Consider the following 21,519-nt stretch of genomic DNA (forward strand, 5'->3'; position numbering starts at 1 on the left):
ATTACGATTGTCTATACTGCATTGAAAGTGCATAGTTTGTTGCTATCATTGACTGTTTTACAATATATAGATATTTTTATGGTCTGATTGAGCGGAATCAGTATGAAATCCTGGCTGCCGCATGGCCGGCAGTTCGATTCCCGGCAGCGGCAGCCTGACAAAACAGCAGAGCCTGTCAGCGGAAGCCCGACAGGGCTGGAAATCCCGATCGTCCCTAAGGTAAGTATCTACTATACTAACATAACCCCCTAACCCTAACCCTCCTTTAGGGTGCCTACCCTAACTTCCCCCCCAAATGCCTAACCCTAATCCTCCCTCTAAGTGCCTAACCCTGCCCCCCCTTCCCCGCTGCCTAAACCTAAGTCCCCTCGGGAGGGTGCCTAGCCCTAACCCTCCCTTTCCCTAGCATAACCCTAACCCTCCTGGGGGGGTGCCTAACCCTATGTCCCCCCCCGGTGTCCTAAACCTAACCCTGCCCCCCACGGCTGTCCGCTCACAGTGCCCGGCATCCCTTCATTCGGGATGCCAGGCGCCGGGCGGCGGTCTCCCGGTATCAGGAAAATGACAGGTGTCTAGATATAGACGCCGGTCATTTATCCCATGCCGGGATAAAGCAGTTGGGAAGCCGGCTGTCGGGATTCCGGCAGCTGGCTTCCCAACTGCATACCGATTGAGTGCCCCTTCTTTTCTTTTTGGTGTTTATCTATTTTGCATCTGTCTAACAGGGATATAAAGAGAAAGGTGCAGCAATGTAATTTTGATTCTATATTTCTCATATCTCATTTACTGTTACTAAAGAATTAGCGCAATATAAGGGTATTTGTCTGTTTTACACCCTGTTAGTAGTCCTTTTTGCAGCTGAGCTAGATTGCCTATATTTAGAGATAGGACAAATAGGTCTCATAAATGTAGATCCATCTTTTTAGATGACGATCAGTTTTTAGATCTAGAAGATAGTGGAGATGATTATACTTACTATCTTTCCAATATGGAAAAATTGGCTATTAAGGAGTTGAAAAGCTGGTATGACATTATAACACTTGAGAAATACCTTGAGGTTGGATGCATACCAAGGGGCTTATGTTTATCTAAAACTCCCACTTTTGGTACCCAGGACGGAACCTTTATAACGAATTGGCATAGAATTTTGAAGGAAAGTTCAGCCAAATTGTTAGAATTGATTATCTCTGAAAGAAAAAAGGAACTGATAAGGATCGAAGAAGATATGAGTAAATGAGACAATTTGGGGACTAGGTTTGAGAACAATGCAGAATTTAAAAATAAAGATAAAAATGTACAATTTAAATTAGATCGATTAGAAAACAATATCATTGCCACCAAACAAAGAAAATTTGTTAGAGATAACAAAGACTACGAGAGTGGTAAAATACACAATTGGGGGGTATTGGACATTAGGGATAATACCAATGTACAAACTAGGTCCAACATTCCCAATAGAATCCCAATTGGGAACCTATTCCACAGAGACAGTCAAGATATCGATATAGATCAGATTGGCAACAAATTAAGACTAGACCTAGGAGAGACTCATCTAACCCATCCCCATGGTCTAAATGAATGAGATAATGATAGATATCCAACACAGACAAATAGATTTGATCCGTTGAGATCTCCATCTCCAAATGAACATTATCCACATTTTTTAGGGGGAAAGAAAGGAGTCAGATTCCCAAACACACAGAGAAAAGAAGAACTCTTTGTGAGGTTGGATTCCCCCCAAGGGATCAAAAGGGGATTAAGATTAGGAGGAGGAGGAAGGAAATTCCCCCCCAAAAAGTCAAGCAGGCTATTACCAACAAGAGAATGCCCAAACAGCATCATCAAACTATCCAAGAAGAAACTTTCTGGCCCCCATATTTTGCTACTAGAAAAAGGGCAGAAATTTGCCCCAGATCTCCACGTTGACAAATTTAATTTGTTTATTGACCTTAACAAATTTGTATGTAACTTTACTGTTCAAAGATATTTTTTGAAAAATCCAGTCCCTAAAGTAGATTATAGATCCAAAAACAAACCATTGGTATCTTTACCCTCCAAGTTTTACACGGTTGAATCTAGGGGTAGCTACCTTGATATCTTTTATGATAATGTGAAAGAAGATTTTAGACAACTTAAAATACATGATGGTAAATATCATAGCAATCTTAATTCTTGTGAGCAACAAGCAATTAAACAACTTAAGAGAGATGATGGTTTGGTAATTAAGATTGCCGATAAGGGGTGAGGTCATTCTTCAGGACCATGCACTTTATTTAAAGGAAGCATATAATACATTGAATGATCCCAATACTTATGAAAGATTAAATGTAAATCCAAGAGATTAATTTCAGGATGACATGTTTAAATTACTCAATGAGGCGAAGAAAAAGGGCCTCATCTGTATGGAAGAATTTAATTATATTTACACCATAGATCCTAGAGTTTCATTGTTTTATCATATCCCTAAGGTGCATAAGAATAAAGAGACCCCCCCGGGGCACCCTATAATTTCTGGGGTTCAGTCCCTCACTTGCAACCTCTCACACTATTTGGATTTTAAATTACAGCCTTTTGTAAGGAACCTGAGGTCTTACCTTAAGGATTCCACTTCCCTTTTAAGACTTTTAAAGGATTTTAAATGGTCGCCCTCCTATAAATGGCTGACGATAGATGTGCAGGCACTGTATTCCTCTATTCCACACTCTAAGGTGTTAGAGGCAGTCAATAAAAACACTTTCTAGTTCCTCAAATATGACGATAGTAGAAAGAGAGTTTATTCTAGAAGGTATTAAGTTTGTTCTAGAACATAATATTTTTGTCTTTGAAAACGAGTTTTTTATACAAAGACAAGGTACCGCTATGGGTACAAAAGTGGCACATTCTTACGCCAATCTATTAATGGGACAGTGGGAGGATCAATTAATTCACAATTCTGAATTTGAAAAATATAACATTATATTGTTTCGATGTTATATCGATGATCTCATTTTTATTTGGGATGAAGATTTAGATAGCATCAACCAATTCATAATGTACATCAATGATAACGACTTTAATCTTGTTTTTACATTCAAAGTAGATGATCATTGTATCGAGTTTTTAGATCTAGTACTAGAGAGTGAGTTAGATCTAACTGTTATTCCAAAAACTAATTTCAAAGATGTAGATGCAAATAGTTTCATTCCAGCTTCTAGTTGTCACTTCCCTGCCTGGATTAAGAACGTACCATATGCACAATTCTTAAGAATAAGAAAAAACTGTAAAAATATAGCTCAATTTCAGTTCCAATCAAGAATGCTAATGGATAGGTTCATCGAAAGGGGCTATAGGGAGGAGGAAGTCATTAAAGCAGCTACTAGAGCCTTGAATCTAAATAGAGATGACCATCTAAAGGAGAGGATAAAGATGCCTGATGAGAAGTTCTCTAACCATAGGCCATTTATAACACAATTCAATCAGGAGAATAAGTTAATAAGGAATATTTTAGATAAACATTGGAACATTTTATTGAAAGACCCTATCTTGGGCCTGACCCTGACACAAAAACCTAGACTGGTTTTTAAAAAAGCCATAAATAGACTTCCGGTGGGCGGGGCATCAAGCATGGCCGCCTTTTAGTCTTGCTCCTGCAGGGGACATATACTATGGGAGATAATCCGCGATTTTGAGGGTTCGTAGGATCCTCACACCTGATATATATGTTAGCTGAACAGTGGGTGAGCTGATTGAGACCTATATTGTCTCTGCAGGATATTTATATCCACCGGAGTCTGGCCACGTGAATTGCTGGCCTGCATGACCGCCATATATTTGGTGTGAAAATTCGGCGGGGGGAGAGAGAGCTAATTGTCGGGCTCTTACCCTGCAATCTGCTAAGCATACCCTGCAGTACACACTGGTGCTTCATTTACAGAGTCCTGAACGTGGGGGGACCGGGAGTGCTGTGCTTGGAGCTATAGCTGTGCTGTTGGAAAGCTGCGCTGACTGCTGTGATGGCTCCTCTGTGAATCTTACAAGAATCCCTTACCTGCACCCGGCGGTCGGACTGCCGAGTTCTCAATCCTGTGTGGACACCGCTTGTAGTGTGGAAACTGCAGTCTGGTGCCGCCGCTTTGGCTGCGGGGGGTTCCCAGGGCCAACTGGAACTTTCCTCTGACTGCCCGCCCATCTGCCGAGGAAGCGCGGATCGCAGCGGGGGATAGAACTGCCGGGAACTGAGTTTATGAAGCGGGGCTGCTGTTCTGGCTGGAGAGGTGATCACGGCTGACTGAGACTCCGCGTGTATCAGGCTGTCTTTCCGTCTGAGGGGAGCTGTTGTTTGCACAGCGCGAGAGAGCTGAGACCTGCGCCTGACATTGAGGATTGCTGCAGCCGCTGGAGCCTGTTTACTGTGAGGAGCCTGCAACAGCGGCTGCCAGAATATGTCTTCAGAGCTGTGCTGCTGACATGCACAATCGCCTGGGTTCTCTGAGGAGAGATTTCCCTGTATCCCTCTGACATTGTCGGCTCATTGGTAGATCCCTGGATATTGATGGGTGAGTGTGCAATTGGCACCTATTTACTGATTTCCTGCCACCTCTGATGTCTCCGGACTTTGCCACACATACCGGTGATACGACAACCCCCATTGTGAGCTGGCCTGTGTCCTCCACGCTAGTCCTGCTTGTGGGGTATACCCGTGCCTGTGGCACTTCTCTTATACAGTGCGACTTGACAACTGCAAAGATCCCTGCTGTCTGTTTGTGATTCCTGTGCCAACACTGAAGGGATTGAGTGGCCTGATTCCCCCAGTGTGTATTTGGATTCCAGATACTGACTTTCATTTATCTGCCTACTCCAAGGATAGTACCTGTCGTACTGTCCATTTGTCACCCGGGATTCTTATGCTGAGCTCCCTCTGGAGCAGCCCTGCCGGGACCCTGACGACCTGTTGAAAGTATTACCCATCGCAATCTTGATTTAAGAGATATCAGAGAGGCATTCTTTCCTGTGCTGTTGTGTGGTCAGGTACTGTCCTTGGCTGGAACCTCCTCTCCACAAAGCTACTCCCTGAAGTAAGACATTCCAGATAATAGATTTGGCTGAATCTCATGTTAAGAGGATTCTCCTCTGACATTTACTGCTTATATTATGTGATTTATGTCTCCCTGCTCTTGAAGTTTTTATCCTGCTGTCTCTCCCCCCCCCCATATTCTACCCTCCTCCCACCCTTTCCTACTTACACCCATATTATATTCCGACTTGACACTTCTGCTGTTTTTTTTTTTTGTCAGACAGAATTAGTGTTTAAATTGCTAGTTTATTACATTATTTTATTTGTCCAGAAGATAACCGTTTAATTGTACTGTGTACCAACATGTTACTGTTTGATACTACACTAATGGCTAGAGCACTGGCGACAAAATTGCTTGAGCTATTGCTGCCCGAATTAGATAAACGATTTGATCGTTTAATGTCCTCTTTTGACCGTGCCCTGACCACGTCATCTGACCATCTAACCTGCTCTGATATACAGGATCAGGGGGTAGATGATACCAAGATTTTGTCTGTTCCTCAACATGACCCAGAATTGGCATTTGCTTATTTTGCAGATGAAGGTACTGATAAAGGCACCGAACCCAATAATCTACAGTCACCGCTTACTCCTCACCCTGTTACTACAAGACATGTGGAGGCTTCCACTTGTGAGCTGGGGCAAATTTTGTATAACCCACTCTTCTCCGCATTAACTCAAGTCTCAGCCCTTTATTGGGGTTCGGAGACACAGCGGGAGAACAAACCCCTTTTAATACTCACTGAGGATGTGAGGGGACATTATGATATTGGCGTTGTCCAAGCCCAATTCTTGAAATTCCCAGCTAACAGTGTGAATACACTTCTGCACAAACAACAATGGTACTTACTTATTGCAGAACACACTGTTTTAATGCTCAGCCTTTTTGTTTTCCTAAGCCTCCAACTGTATATTTCATTATTGTTTCTGAACATTGTGGGCTTCGTGACATGAATAATAGTGTAAACAATTTGTTCTATTGGCCTAACTAGCGGTGAACGATCTCGGAACAATTTTTCAAACGATCCTATGATTTTAATATATTGCTCCACTTGTTATCTCGGCTGTATTTCTCATTTGGACAAGATGGTTTTGTCTGGCGCTTAATATTTGTTGTTTTGATTGCTCCTTTCCCCTCCAGAACCTTTCTTTTTGGCACTGCTATTTTTATTTTATAGAATATACTAATGAATGTTCTTCAGTTTTTTAGTTCAGTATTTTCCAGATATTGTTTTCATTATTTCTATGCAGTGTCTATTTTCGTATTGCAACAATATAACTGTTTTATTATATTGCAACAGATAGCAGCTACAATATTTTTTTGCAGCATTATCTATCCATATTGACTAATCAACCGAATTACTAATATCGCCTCTTGTTAGTTGCTTTTCATATACTATATATATATATATATATATATATATATATATATTAATAATGTTTAGTGCAAGGTTTCAAGGGATGGAGACTGCTACCCAGCAGTTGCTTCCCATTTTTTTTTTGGTTGGAAAAAATTAGAAATAGTAGCAGGGGGCTGAGCGTTAAGTGCAGTCATTGTTTTGTAGAATTTGTATTTCTCTCAAGCGGACTTCCTTATAGTATTATGCTTCTTTTTCTCATATATGGTTTTTATTATATGACCTGTTACTACATTTTATTATTGTAATTAATATACCCATGTCAATTTGTTACATATGTAGTATCTAGTGTTTGTGGTGTCTGTAACTGATGCTTATGCCTCAATAAAAAAAAATTGTTTAATAAAAAGCCATAAATATGAAAAACATCTTGGCACCTAGTAAGTTAAAATCAAAAAATAACCAACTTAACACTCAAAGTAATCAAAGTTTCCTGTCAATTAAAATGGGTTGTTTTCCCTGTAGGAAATGTATGTGTTGCAAACATATGGATAGATCACCTTTTCATTGGACAGATGCTAAGGGTAAAAAGTATGAGTTAAAGGAGAGAATAACTTGTGATACAGATTTTGTGGTATACAAGATCACATGTGGATGTAATAAAGTATACATAGGGAAAACGAAAAGATACCTTAAAATCCTCATACAAGAACATCTCAGAAATATAAAAAATAAAATTCATACCCATAGTCTACCAAGACATTTTCAGGAAGTACATCAGTCTGACACTAGAAATTTAAAATTTACAGCTATAGAACATATCAAATTTGATCCCATGGCTGGTAATATAGAGTTAACACTCTCTAGGAGAGAATCCTTTTGGATTTATTCATTAGATACCCTTGTTCCCAAAGGTCTAAATGAATATTGATATTGTTTCTTTTTTGAACATCTGATGGCTACTGTTGTGTCTCTATCATTTATTCATTAGAGATGTCCACCAGTATCTAAACTGTTATAAGGCAGATTTATTACCTCTTTGAAAGAGTCAATTAATGAACATCAAGTGGTGATTTATCCAACTTTTCCTTTTGATTTTGTATATGTGACTTAATTGGATCAATTGATTTCATGAGTCCATTAATATATCACCTACATATCTGTATTGTGGTTAAAGAAGATCTGTGAGATAATTATGCGAATAGAGTTTGTTATGTTTAAACTAATTTCACCAGTAAATGGAAGGAATATTTATATATACTATTTCTTTTTATAGGCTACATTGTTTTTAGACACAGTTGACCAGTGGATCTAAAAGCTAAGTGGACTTATTCCTCACGTGCCCCATTAGCCAAGTACTGTGCTGTGGCTCTTCTGGTTAACATTAGGACTGTAGATTCACTCATATGATGGTATGTATGTTAATTGTCCTTCTTGTTAATTGCAATTAAATTGTAGAATGCAATATGCAATTAAATTGTTCTGTTATTAGTTTCTGTCTGTATCCCTCACTTATGTACACCCATTCTTTTTAAGATATACCCCTGATGAAGTCCCATCTTAGGGACAAAACACGTTGGGTTCATCTGTTTCTGTGATTTTATTATTGATGTAATCTTAACCATATGGAAATGACTATTCTTATAAAATAAATATCTTATCATAATATTGCTGTGGTAGTGTTTTATCCACCACTGATATCGGCCCTCTTTGTTTGGGTGTATTTTTTGGTGTGAGGGTATCTTTCAGCCACGTTTGGAGGAAGAAACATATATCCTGGCTAAATGGAGATTTCATCATATTTAAAGATCGACAGAATTTTATCTCTAAAACATCTGGGAAAAAGAGAGGAATTCACTGTCTTCCTTTGTGTCTAAGGACTGATCATTGGAGCATTATGATTGTCTATACTGCATTAAAAGTGCACAGTTTGTTGCTATCATTGACTGTTTTACAATATATACATATTTTTATGGTCTGATTGAGTGCCCCTTCTCTTCTTTTTGGTGTGTGTGTGTATATATATATATATATATATATATTTACATTCACATGACATCATTCCTGGCGGTTATTCCTGAGATAAACGCCACAACCCCTAACAGTGCATGTTTCCCAGATCTCCTAGTTGGTGCACAAGTGTATTCATTACTCTCTGACACATGTGGTGCTAATTATTTATTTTGTGCTACTGAGGAGAACAAGCAGCACTAGTAAAGTTGTATTTTACAGTATACTATATCTGTTGTGGTCCTGGTGTGGTCTGGGGAAGGGAGGTTTCCAGGCAACCAGAAATCCCCTCTGCGTTTGCCTATGACTGCTGATACAGCAAGGGGTCCTATCAGTGGCTTCTAGTGGGTGTGCAGCCAAATACGGCAGGAGTAGCTTGTGCAAGGATACATCACTATTTGTGGACCTAGGACCTAATTCACTACAGATCGCTATTGCAGTCGCAGCAGCGATTATACATGCAGTTCTGCTCAAAATGATGATAATGAATGCAATCGCAAAGCCATCGCACAGCCAGCATAGAGACGCCCACTACCGCTATCTTACATCCGTAATACCCTGCAGTCCTGCGTATTCCTTGGTAACATTGAGTAACATCGGTCCCTCATACACAATTACAGTAGGTCTGACCTTACTCAGAAATTGCTAACCTCATCGCAGGGTACTGATATAAAGGCTTCTTGTAGCCTGGCACTGATATCAGCAGACGTATAAGATTCTCAGTTGTTATAACTCTAACCGACTAACTACTAGAGAACCATCTAATGAATACATATTACCACATGATTTGAATATGATCAATTATCTTAATAGCCCAATAAATGTATTGTGACTTTGGCTATAAAATACTGTACCTATGAGTGTTCTCGCCAGGAGAATCGGATAATGTGTATAAGTACCCGAAAGGCTGAATTTATTCTAGGCTGATCAACTATTAGCCGTATTGCCATGCAGAATATTGTGCAAACATGTTCATTTATTTATATAGTGCTACTGATGTGGTTTATTTATACTTTTTCTGTATGATGTATTAGTAAATGTCTCATGTTTTTATGCTTAGGCACCATATGATTTATTCATATTGTTTGTGCTCCTATTGGTGGTTGATGCAATCACAATTATTTTTGTCTGTTGCTGCTAATGTATAATACAGTACATATAATTAGGGCTGGTGCACGTTTCAATGATGTGACTGGTTGTGTTGTATATAGACGCCGCACCAGGTGGTATTACTGCGTCTATGGACGCTGACAGTGTGGGTCTCAGCCCTTGCACATTCATACACACTGATGTACATCAGGGAAGGAGAACTAGACAATAAAATGTTAGTACACATTTATTTGGTTGCACTATGTGACATTTACTACGTTACACAAAGTAGTTTGAAAATTACTTTTGGTGTGAGAGAAGTGTTTAGAGAACAGTTTGAAAAGTTCACAAGATTTACATGAAATGCTTAATCATTGTCCTACGATGACCTTCTTATATAACCCTACTGCATTCCAGGGTGGCTGCTCTCACTTATACATTCACTTATGTTTTCCTCTCAGTGGTAATGTTTAGCACATGTGACTTCTAGTAACAGCTTAGATTATGTTATGGTTGCTTCAGAGGCAATGGCACATGAACAGTAATAGGGTGAGCATTTAGAAAATGTCAAAGTTTGGCAGTAGTCTCACTAATACATTGGAAATACATATAGATGAGAGTTTTTTAAATCTTAAGACATGCTAGTTTCCATGTTTTCAGACTCTATTACATTGGGCGAGTTTCCATGTTCTCGGTCTCTATTACATTGGGTGAGTTTCCATGTTCTCGGACTCTATTACATTGGGCGAGTTTCCATGTTCTCGGACTCTATTACATTGGGTGAGTTTCCATGTTCTCGGACTCTATTACATTGGGCAATTTCCATGTTCTTGGTCTCTATTACATTGGGCGAGTTTTCATGTTCTCAGACTCTATTACATTGGGCGAGTTTCTATGTTCTCGGACTCTAATTTGGCGATTTTCCATGTTGTCGGACTCTATTACATTGGGAGAGTTCCATGTTCTCAGACTTTATTACATTGGGCGAGTTTCCATGTTCTCGGCCTCTATTACATTGGGCGAGTTTCCATGTTCTCAGACTCTATTACATTGGGCGAGTTTCCATGTTCTCGGACTCTATTACACTGGGCGAGTTTCCATGTTCTCGTACTCTATTACATTGGGGGAGTTTCCATGTTCTCGGTCTCTATTACATTGGGCGAGTTTCCATGTTCTCAGACTCTATTACATTGGGCGAGTTTCCATGTTCTCGGACTCTATTACACTGGGCGAGTTTCCATGTTCTCGTACTCTATTACATTGGGAGAGTTTCCATGTTCTCTTACTCTATTACATTGGGAGAGTTTCCATGTTCTCAGACTCTATTGCATTGGGCGAGTTTCCATATATATTTTTTTGTCTTATGTATGTTAGGGTGGGATGTACTAAGCATCGCATCCACGTTAAGGTACATCTTGCCTGTTTTTGGGTACATACCATGGTTGATTACCGCGGTATGTACCTAGAATATCGCAAAGGACACCTCTACTGCGAGAGCTAGAGCTGTCCTTTGTGATTGCTCCAGACAGAGGGACTTCCGGGTTTAACATCCAGAGGTTTCACTGGCATCATTCTGCACATGCGCAGAAGGCCACGGCCATAGGGGGGTGAAGGAAGGGATCCAATCGGATTCCTCCCAAGAAGGAGCATTCAGATAAGAAGCCCATAGGCTGCTATTGGATAATGCTACCTGAAGATAGCATTACCAATCAGGGTGAATGGGGTATGTAGTAAATCCCCTGAAAATTGCTTTTTAGGGGGTGTTACCGCAGTTTCCCTTTTTGTACATCCCGCCCTTACAGACAGTGCGTCAATCCCCATGTTTTGGTATTGGATCCGGATTCATCTTTGTGCTTTGGTTTTGTTTTGTTTTTTTAAAATAAATAAACAACTAAACTTGTGTCACATGTCTTATTCATATACAATTCAAAACGAGAGTTCGGTTTCTAAATCCGAGTTCCGAACCAGGACTTGGTACCCCAAAGCGATTCCGAACTCGGACTCGATTCGACTCGGAACTGCTAAATTCAGTTGTTGCTTCTCTGAGAACTTGACCAGTACATCTCTAGTGTATTATGGGATGTTTGATCCTATTATAGGAAATTACATATATCCACTATGTAATATTTTTATTTGTTCTGTTTGGCTGCAGTTAGTTGCTGACAAGTCCGGTTGTTTGTTATAGCATCCAAATAAACACCTTATATTCTCAGTGGTGTATCTACTATGAGTGGAGGGTGTGCACAGGGGTCCAGGGGGGCCCACACTATACTCCTTGGACCCATGTATTATACTCACCTCTCCATGGTGAGGCAGCACTGCACCAGTCACCATTTTCCCTGAGACCTGCATTACTGCACTAGTCTCTGGCACAGTGGCAGAGCCTATTCACCCGTAGCACCTGCAAGAGAGGAGGGGGCCTGCATCATGTCTGCACATGGGACCCCTCCTCACTTAAGCCTTTAAGTGCCCCTGAATCTTCTACTGACACAATTTTGGACTTGGGTAATGATTATTGATGTTATCAACAAAAATTCTATCACAGAGTTCTCAGCACATTATTAGTGGTCTCTAAAGTTTTAGGATTATACAGTATTGCAAAATGATCTGCTAAACTATCCAGTGTATAACATCAGGATTAAAAACTCTGTTATAAATGGATTTAGGACAGTTCCCTGTGCATCCAGTACAGACATTTTAGAGACAATCACAATTCCACAGAATCCTTGATATCTGTATGTTCCATAGTTACTGTTTGTTTTTTTCGTTCTTTATGTATTTTCTTTTTATATTTATGTTTCCAATACTTGAAGAATACACATTTGTAATCTGAAGAAAGTAAAGTTATATTATAATATATTCCTTCTGATTTAGAAAAATGGCCCAACAAAAGAGTCTTCTTTTTCTCTCTTTTGCCATAGTCACATAACACTGGCTCATGGGAGCACCAACACCCTTGGTTTTATAACTTGCAATTAATAGTATAAGCCTGCATGTAATTAATACCTTTTTCCTAGGTAAAAACATTGAAGCTCCAGTGCGAAGCCCCCCTACTTTATTTTACAAAACTAGTAACAAGTCGGTGTCATATCTATAATGGGTACCGAGTGTGCGCACTCCTTGCACCCATATACTCACCTCTATGGAGTCCTGCGTTGGTGCTGTGCAGATCACCAGGAAAATGGCGTGTCCTCCATTTTCCCAGAGATTTGCACATGCCCCATCTGACACATTAGAAATATCCCATATCCATCTTAGACTGATTTGAAATTACCCGTCCTTAGCAGATCTGAAAGTGCAGCTAGATCCTGGCCAGCTCTAGTTTTCTCTGCCCCCAGCACCATCCTGTGTTGCACTGTTGCATCTTCCCTCCCACGCTCCTTCCACCTGAGCAAATACCAATAATGCCAGCTGGTGGGTGAGGGGTGGGTTTTTCCAGAGCCGGCAAGGTTGTGGTGCTAGTGCCCTTGTGCAGACACACTGACAGAACGTGTCTCGAGCTGGTTCTGTGCAAGACCCCAATTGTCCTTCGTGTTGCCTTATTGCAAGCTTTGTATTCTGATTTTATATGTCCCTCCCTCATGATGTCCATCATATTGTGTTGCAGTATAGATGGGAGAGTATATGGGGTAAGAGAGAGTGGAGAGAAAATCCATGGAAAAACAAGTATATTATCAATTAAGTAGCAAATGATAATGAACCTTTGATGCGATTTATAATTGAAAAGGAGGAAGAAATTTTGTTACTGGTGGAATGAAATAAGGTTCTTGGATACAGAAGGTTAATTAAGCCACACAAACCAGTATCTTGAAAAAAGATATAATTTATTACAACAAATAACAAGATATGAAAGAATAATACTTAGCTTCGGAATATAAATGGTTACATGATCCAGGAGCCTCCTCTCTTAATAGAGCAGGAACGAACTATTTCCTGGCCACTAACTGCAGTCTAGTCCAGGCATAGGGCAGGGCACTGGAATCTCCTTTGTTCTTCGTTTATATAGTATCCTGCTTGCATACCCATCTAACTCTTACTAATATGGGCATAAACATACTTCAAACTACTTTATTGGTTAACTAGTGATAAGGACTTTCTAAAACTTAACGCAAGCATACATCGCAGAAGACACGCCTTGTGGATTTATAGCCTGTCTGCTTTCCACATTCCTGTACCATATCATGCCTGATTCACCACCTCATGTCTGATACACACATAACACCCATGAATAGAAATGGCTCTCAGTAGCCATTTTGCTATCCCAATACAAATTTGAATGGCTCTAAAAATATCATTGAACAATTAAATTAATGTGATTATTATATGAGTATATGAGGTCTTTGGTTAAAATAGAAATATCATAAAAGAAATTGATAAATTGGTGTGATTGCCAAACTACTGTACAATTCCCATAGCTATAAAGGCTGGTGGTGCCTGAGTTGGGGTTGGTTATAGGATCCCGGTGGTCAGGATGCTGACAGTCAGAATCCCAACACCCATTGGTAACTAAATGAAGACTAAACCTTGCCCCTACCCATAACCATACCTCCCCGGTGCCTAACCCTACCCTCCCACCTTAGTGCCTAACCCTACCCTCCCACCTTAGTGCCTAATCTCCCACCTTAGTGCCTAACCCTATCCTCCCACCTTAGTGCCTAATCCTACCCTCCCAACTTAGTGCCTAAACCTACCCACCCACCTTAGTGTTTAACCCTACCCTCCTGGCTTAGTGCCTAACTCTTACCTCCCACCTTACTGCCTAACCCAACCCTCCCACCTTAGTTCCTAACCCCAACCTCCCATCTTAGTGCCTAACCCTAACCTCCCACTTGCCAGTGCCAAACCATAACCTCCTACCTTAGTGCCTAACCCTAAACTCCCACCTTAGTGCCTAACCCTACCCTCCCAACTTAGTGCCTAACCCTACCCTCCCATCTTAGTGCCTAACCCTAACCTCCCACTTTAGTCCTAACTCTAACCTCCCACATACCAGTGTAAAACCCTAACCCTCCCTCCTTAGTGCCTATCCCTAACCTCAAACCTTAATGATTAACCCTACCCTCCCACCTTAGTATCTAACCCTACCTTTCCACTTTAGTGCCTAACCCTAACCTCCCACCTTAGTCCTATCTCTAACCTTCCACTTGCCAGTGTCTAAGCAAAACCCTCCCTCCTTAGTGCCTAACCTTACCCTCTCACCTTAGTGCCTAACCCTAACCTCCCACTTGCCAGTGCCAAACCATAACCTCCTACCTTAGTGCCTAACCCTAAACTCCCACCTTAGTGCCTAACCCTACCCTCCCACCTTAGTGCCTAACCCTACCCTCCCAACTTAGTGCCTAACCCTAACCTCCCACTTTAGTCCTAACTCTAACCTACCACTTACTAGTGTAAAACCCTAACCCTCCCTCCTTAGTGCCTATCCCTAAGCTCAAACCTTAATGATTAACCCTACCCTCCCACGTTAGTGTCTAACCCTACCTTTCCACTTTAGTGCCTAACCCTAACATCCAACCTTAGTCCTAACTCTAACCTCCCACTTACCGGTGTCTAACCCTAACACTCCCTCCTTAGTGCTTAACCCTAACCTCCCACCTTAGTGCCTAACCCTAACCTCCCACTTGCCAGCGCCTAACCCTATCCTTCCACCTTAGTGCCTAACCCTAACCTCCCACTTGCCAGTGCCTAACTATACCCTCCCACATTAATGCCTAACCCTACCGTCCCACCTTAGTGCCTAAGCCTAACCTACCACCTTAGTGCCTAACCCTACACTCCCTAACCCTACTCTCCCACCCTAGTGCCTAACCCTATCCTTCCATGTTAATGCCTGACCCTAAACTCCCACCTTAGTGCTTAACCCTACCCTCCCACCTTAGTGCCAAACACTAACCTCCCAACTTAGTGCCTAATCTAACCTCCCTCCTTAGTGTCTAACTGTACCCTCCCACCTTAGTCCCTAACCCTAACCTCCCACCTTAGTGCCTAATCCTAACCTCCCACTGTAGTGCCTAACCCTAACCTCCCACCTTAGTGCCTAACCCTAACCTCCCACCTGCCAGTGCCTAGCCCTAACCTCCCACCTTAGTGCCTAACCCTAACCTCAAACTTGCCAGTGATTAATCCTACCCTCCCACCTTATTGCCTAACCCTACCTTTCCACCTTAGTGCCTAACCCTACCCTCCAACCTTAGTGCCTAACCCTAAACTCCCACCTAAGTGCCTAACCCTACCCTCCCAACTTAGTGCCTAACCCTAACCTCCCACCTTAGTGTCTAACCCTAACCTCCCACCTTAGTGCCTAACCCTAACTTCCCACCTTAGTGCCCAACCCTACCCTCCCACAATAGTGCCTAATCTTAACCTCATAACATAGTGCCTAACCCTACCCTCCCACCTTAGTGCCTAACCCTACCATCCCACCTTAGTGCCTAACCCTAACCTCAAACCTTAGTGCCTAACCCAACCCTCCCATCTTAGTGCCTAACCTCCCACCTTAGTGCCTAAACCTACCCTCCCACTTGTCAGTGCCTAACCCTACCCACCCACTTTAGTGACTAACCATTCCCTCCCACCTTAGTGCCTAACACTAACCTCCCACCTTAGTGCCTAACCCTACCCTCCCAACTTAGTGCCTAACCCTACCCAACCACCTTGATGCCAAACCCTACCCTCCCGGCTTAGTGCCTAACCCTAAACACTCACCTTAGTGCCTAGCCCTACCCTCCCACCTTAGTGCCTAACCCTAACCATCCACCTTAGTGCCTCACCCTAACCTCAAACCTTAAAGCCTAACCCTACCCTCCCACCTTATTGCCTATCCCTACTCTCCCACCTTAGTGCCTAACCCTTACCTCCCACCTTAGTCCTAACATTAACCTCTACTTGCCAGTGTCTAACCCTAACCCTCCCTACTTAGTGCCTAACCCTACCCTCCCACTTTAGTGCTTAACCCTAACCTCCCACTTGCCAGTGTCTAACCCTACCCTCCCACTTTAGTGTCTAACCCTAACCTCCCACTTGCCAGTGCCTAAACCTACCCTCCCACCTTAGTACCTAACCCTAAACTCCCACCTTAGTGCCTAACCCTACCCTCCCAACTTAGTGCATAAAACTAAACTCCCACCTTAGTGCCTAACCCTTACCTCCCACTTGCCAGTGCCTAACCCTAACCTCCCACCTTAGTGCCTAACCCTAACCTCCCACCTTAGTGCCTAACCCTACCCTCCCACCTTAGTGCCTAACCCTAACCTTCCCCCTTAGTGCCTAACCCTAACTTCCCACCTTAAAGCCTATCCCTACCCTCCCACCTTAGTGCCTAACCCTAACCTCCCACCTTAGTGCCTAACCCTACCCTCCCACCTTAGTGCCTAACCCTAAACTCCCACCTTAGTGCCTAACCCTACCATCCCACATTATTGCCTAACCCACACCTTCCACCTTAGTGCCTATACCTACCCTCCCACATTATTGCCTAACCCTAACCTTCCAACTTAGTGCCTAACCCTAGCCTCCCACCTTAATGCCTAACCTTAACCTCCCACCTTAGTGCATAACCCTACCCTCCCACCTTAGTGCCTAACCCTAACTTCCCACCTTAGTGCCTAACCCTACCCTCCCATCTTAGTGTATAACCCTAACCTCCCTCCTTAGTGCCTAACCCTAACCTCCCATGTTAGTGCCTAACTTTAACCTCCCACCTTTGTGCCTAACTCTATCCTACCACCTTAGTGCCTATCCCTACCCTCCCACCTTAGTGCCTAACCCTACCCTCCCACCTTAGTGCCTAACCCTACCCTCCCACCTTAGTGCCAAACACTATCCTCCTACCTTAGTGCCTATCCCTACCCTCCCACCTTAGTGCCTAACCCTAACCTCCGACTTGCCTGTGCTTAACCCTACACTCCCAACTAAGTGCCTACCCCTACCCTCCCACCTTAGTGCCTAACTCTAACCTCCCACCTTAGTGCCTAACTCTAACCTCCCACCTTAGTGCCTAACCCTACCCTCCCACCTTAGTGCTTTACCCTATCCTCCCACCTTAGAGTCTAACCCTAACTTCCCACCTTAGTGCCTTACTCTAACCTCCCACCTTATTGCCTAACCGTACCCTCCCACCTTAGTGCCTAACCCTAACCTCCCACCTTAGTGCCTAACCCTAAACTCCCACCTTAGTGGCTAACCGTGCCCTCCTACCTTAGTGCCTATCCCTACCTTCCCACCTTAGTGCCTATCCCTACCCTCCCACCTTAGTGCCTAACCCTACCGTCCCACCTTAGTGCCTAACCCTACCCTCCCACATTAGTGCCTAACCCTACCCTCCCACCTTAGTGCCAAACCCTGGCCTCCCCCTTGTTGCCTAACCCTAACCTCCCACTTGCCAGTGCCTAACCCTACCCTCCCACCTTAGTGCCTAACCCTAAATTCCCACTTGCCAGTGCCTAACCCTACCCCCACCTTAATGCCTAACCCTACCCTCCCACCTTAGTGCCTAACCCTAACATCTCACCTTAGTGCCTAAGCTTACACTCCCACCTTATTACCTAATCCTAACCTCCCACCTTAGTGACTAACCCTAACCTCCCACCTTAGTGCCTAACCTCCCCCTGCCCAGTGCCAAAGTCTGACCTTTCCCCTAAATCTTGAAACTTACCTTTGGGATGCTGGTGTTTTGTGTTTTGACCATCGGCATCCAGCACGCTGCGATGCTGACTACATCCCCCTGAGACTTGCAGGGAATACAAACCAACCACAGATTGATGATTGTCTGTACTGTACTGAGAAATATCACTTTGTTCCTCACATTTCTTCTTTGCATAAGTACAGTAAAGTTATTATCATTTAGGTGGACAAACAGGAAGCTCATACTATACTACACATGTAACAATTGTGTTTTAAACAAATATAAAGTTAATTTCTATTCTTTGTATTTTTGAAAAAGCATTTGGACATTAGTAGGAGTTTAATAAGTTGCTGAAGCCTGTAAGAGAGGCAGGAAATGTGATTTAGCAGTGGTATGTGTAATACAAATAATAATAATAATAATAATAATAATAATAATAATAATAATAATAATAATGATAATAATAATAATAGTAGCAGTAGGAATAGTTTTAGCATTAGTAGTAGTAGAAGTAGTAGCAGTAATAATAGTAATGGGAATAGTAGTAGCAGTAGTAGAAGTAGGAATAGTAGTAGTAGTAGTAGTAGGAATAGTAGTAGTGGTAATAGTAGTAGTAATAGTAATAGTAGTAGTAGTAGTAGTAGGAATAGTAGTAGTGGTAATAGTAGTAGTAATAGTAATAGTAGTAGTAGTAGTAGGAATAGTAGTAGTGGTAATAGTAGTAGTAATAGTAATAGTAGTAGTAGTAGTAGTAGGAATAGTAATAGTAGTAGGAATAGTAATAGTAGTAGGAATAGTAGTAGTAGTAGTATAGTTGTAGTAGTAGTAATAATAGTAATAGTAGTAGTAGGAATAGTAGTAGTGGTAATAGTAATAGTAATAGTAATAGTAGTAGTAGTAGTAGTAGGAATAGTAGTAGTAGTATAGTGGTAATAGTAGTAGTAATAGTAATAGTAGTAGTAGTAGTAATAGCAGTTGTTATTGTTGTTGTTGTTATTATTAAGCCTCACACAATTATTTGCAATTCTTAACTATTATATAATTTAGGGAGTGAATATATATACTATGTATAATACAATTGTCCTGTCCTAAAAATTGTTCATTGGTGATACTAATAAATAATAATTATCAGTACAGCATTGTACAGTATATGCAAAACTAACTAGTGTTAATTCAGTCAGATAATATAATAAATGTAAATAAATATCAATATACAATAACTTGAGAAAAGGAAAGTTCTATCCTATTTCCTGAAGCTACAGTAAATCAATGTAGATGCATTTTTCTCAAATTTCCTAAATTTAAAACTAGTGATTTGTGCATTAGGGCCCTCATTCAGAGCCGGACGCTCTGAGCAGAGCGCTCGCTCTGAATGAGGGCCGTCCTCCATAAAAATGGAGCGTCCTCCTGGACGCTCGTATAGCTGTGGGTCACCACCCACAGCACATACGAGCATGCAGGATGATGTTCGCGATGGTCTTGACCATCGCGACCATCGCCAGTGCGACCAGAAGCCTGTGGTCGGGGTTTTCGACCACAAGCCCTGGAGTGATTTTGGCTCTATCAGAGCCAAAATCACTCCCACTGATATCACTAGTGATGTCAGTGGGGCCGGCTTCTGAACGCCTCCGTCTGGCAGGCACGCCCCCGGCACGCCCACCAAAGGAGGCGTGCTGTCAATCAACATGGACAGCACGCCCCCTTTGATCAGACACAACGAGCGAAGGAAAGTCCTTCGCTCGTCACGTCTGGCGCATGCGCACGACGGAGCTCCTTAGCAGAGAGCACTCAGTATGTCAGGAGAGACATTGTGTTTGAGACAGGTCAGACTTGTCACATATACAGCATGGCTGCCTGATCTGCGCCAATGTTACAGATGTCTATGCTGGTGTGTGATGTTGGATGGATATGAGAAGGCATTGGTGGGCGTCCCTATTCTCAGGTAAGCTTTGGATACAATGGAATATTTTCACAGCTGCAAAATCGAAGCTGCGGTTGCTTTAGCGGCCTTCTCTGAATCTAACCCTAAGTCAGGGAACCCACCATCACCCAAACCAAGGCACAACTGTCCCCTGATGCCATGTTTCTGAGTTTATTGGAAATAAATAGATAAATGACACATAGGAAGAAGAGAGCAAAGACTGCTACTGCTACTGAGTATTTACTATCGTCTGTGCAGTTATTGGTGCCATAGTCCCAAGGGAAGGGGCCAGCACAAAACAGCTGCACATGTAACCCATCATTTCTGCACCTCCCCTGCTGGGTGTTTTCTCTGAGAGCTGAGACATTGCAGCTAGTATATACAATTATAAAGGTCCATTTTTTACTATTATACTTTTTCAAATTTGAAATGTGCAAAGTAACAGTTCTGTGGTCAGTTATTTCCCTACCTCATTGTGCAATCATCCGGTGTTGGGACAGCTAATATAATATTGTCATTTGGAGTGACGTCAACTTATGAATTTACGGCTGTTGTACTATACTAATTTATTGCACAGGAGTAATCTAATAATAATGGTAGTTATTCTACCAGCAGAAAGGTCACCTCAACAGTAACCTCCAGACAATGCTCAATCTGTCCAAAAACAACAACTCTTCCAGATGTTGACATAGTAATGGTTCATTTATATAAAAATCAAAAGCCATACGGTAAAGTAGCCCCCTAAAAGGGCCCACTCACTACCCTGACCTCATTACCCTGACCTTTCATCATTACCCAGATTCTCTAGACTGAAGGGGAGAATAAGTTGTTCTTGCACAATACAGTAGGTGTGACAAGTGAGACATAGGTCCAAGGGCACTACGAATAGAGGCATCCTGAAGGAGTCAACTAACATCCCTGGAAACCCTCAACCCCACCAGCTACCCAATGTCAATTACATTCAGGATTGAACTGGCCCACAGGGGTACAGGGGAAATCCCCGGTGGGCCCAACTTCCTGAGGGCTACTCCCCCCTCCTCTAGGGGTCTTGTTCCAGACTGTGCACTGAATTGTACACTGTTACTCTATTGAGGGTCAGTTACTTTCTGGAGCAGGACCACTGGTACTGGTTTTCTTCTATATAAACTACACCAATATTTGCCTAATGGTAAGGCAAACCTCTCTGGTGGATAAACCTCAAGCATGGGCCCCCACTACTACATTCCCCCGGTGGGCCTTTTATGCCCCCGTCTGACACTGATTACATCATATTTACTCTTATATAGATACACTTACACAAAGGTTTATCCCATTTATACATTTTAACTGGAGCACTGTGACTTCTTTTGACGATTACTGCAATATATTGATAATAATTAAACGTACTTGGAATTCTATAATATATCTGGTTTGATTGTTACATATTAAAAAGGTATACACCTATCATTTACTCCTATATATGTAC

The sequence above is a fragment of the Taudactylus pleione genome, unplaced genomic scaffold, assembly GCF_031769625.1.
Source record: "Taudactylus pleione unplaced genomic scaffold, aTauple2 ptg001014l, whole genome shotgun sequence".
Classification (NCBI taxonomy): Eukaryota; Metazoa; Chordata; class Amphibia; order Anura; family Myobatrachidae; genus Taudactylus; species Taudactylus pleione.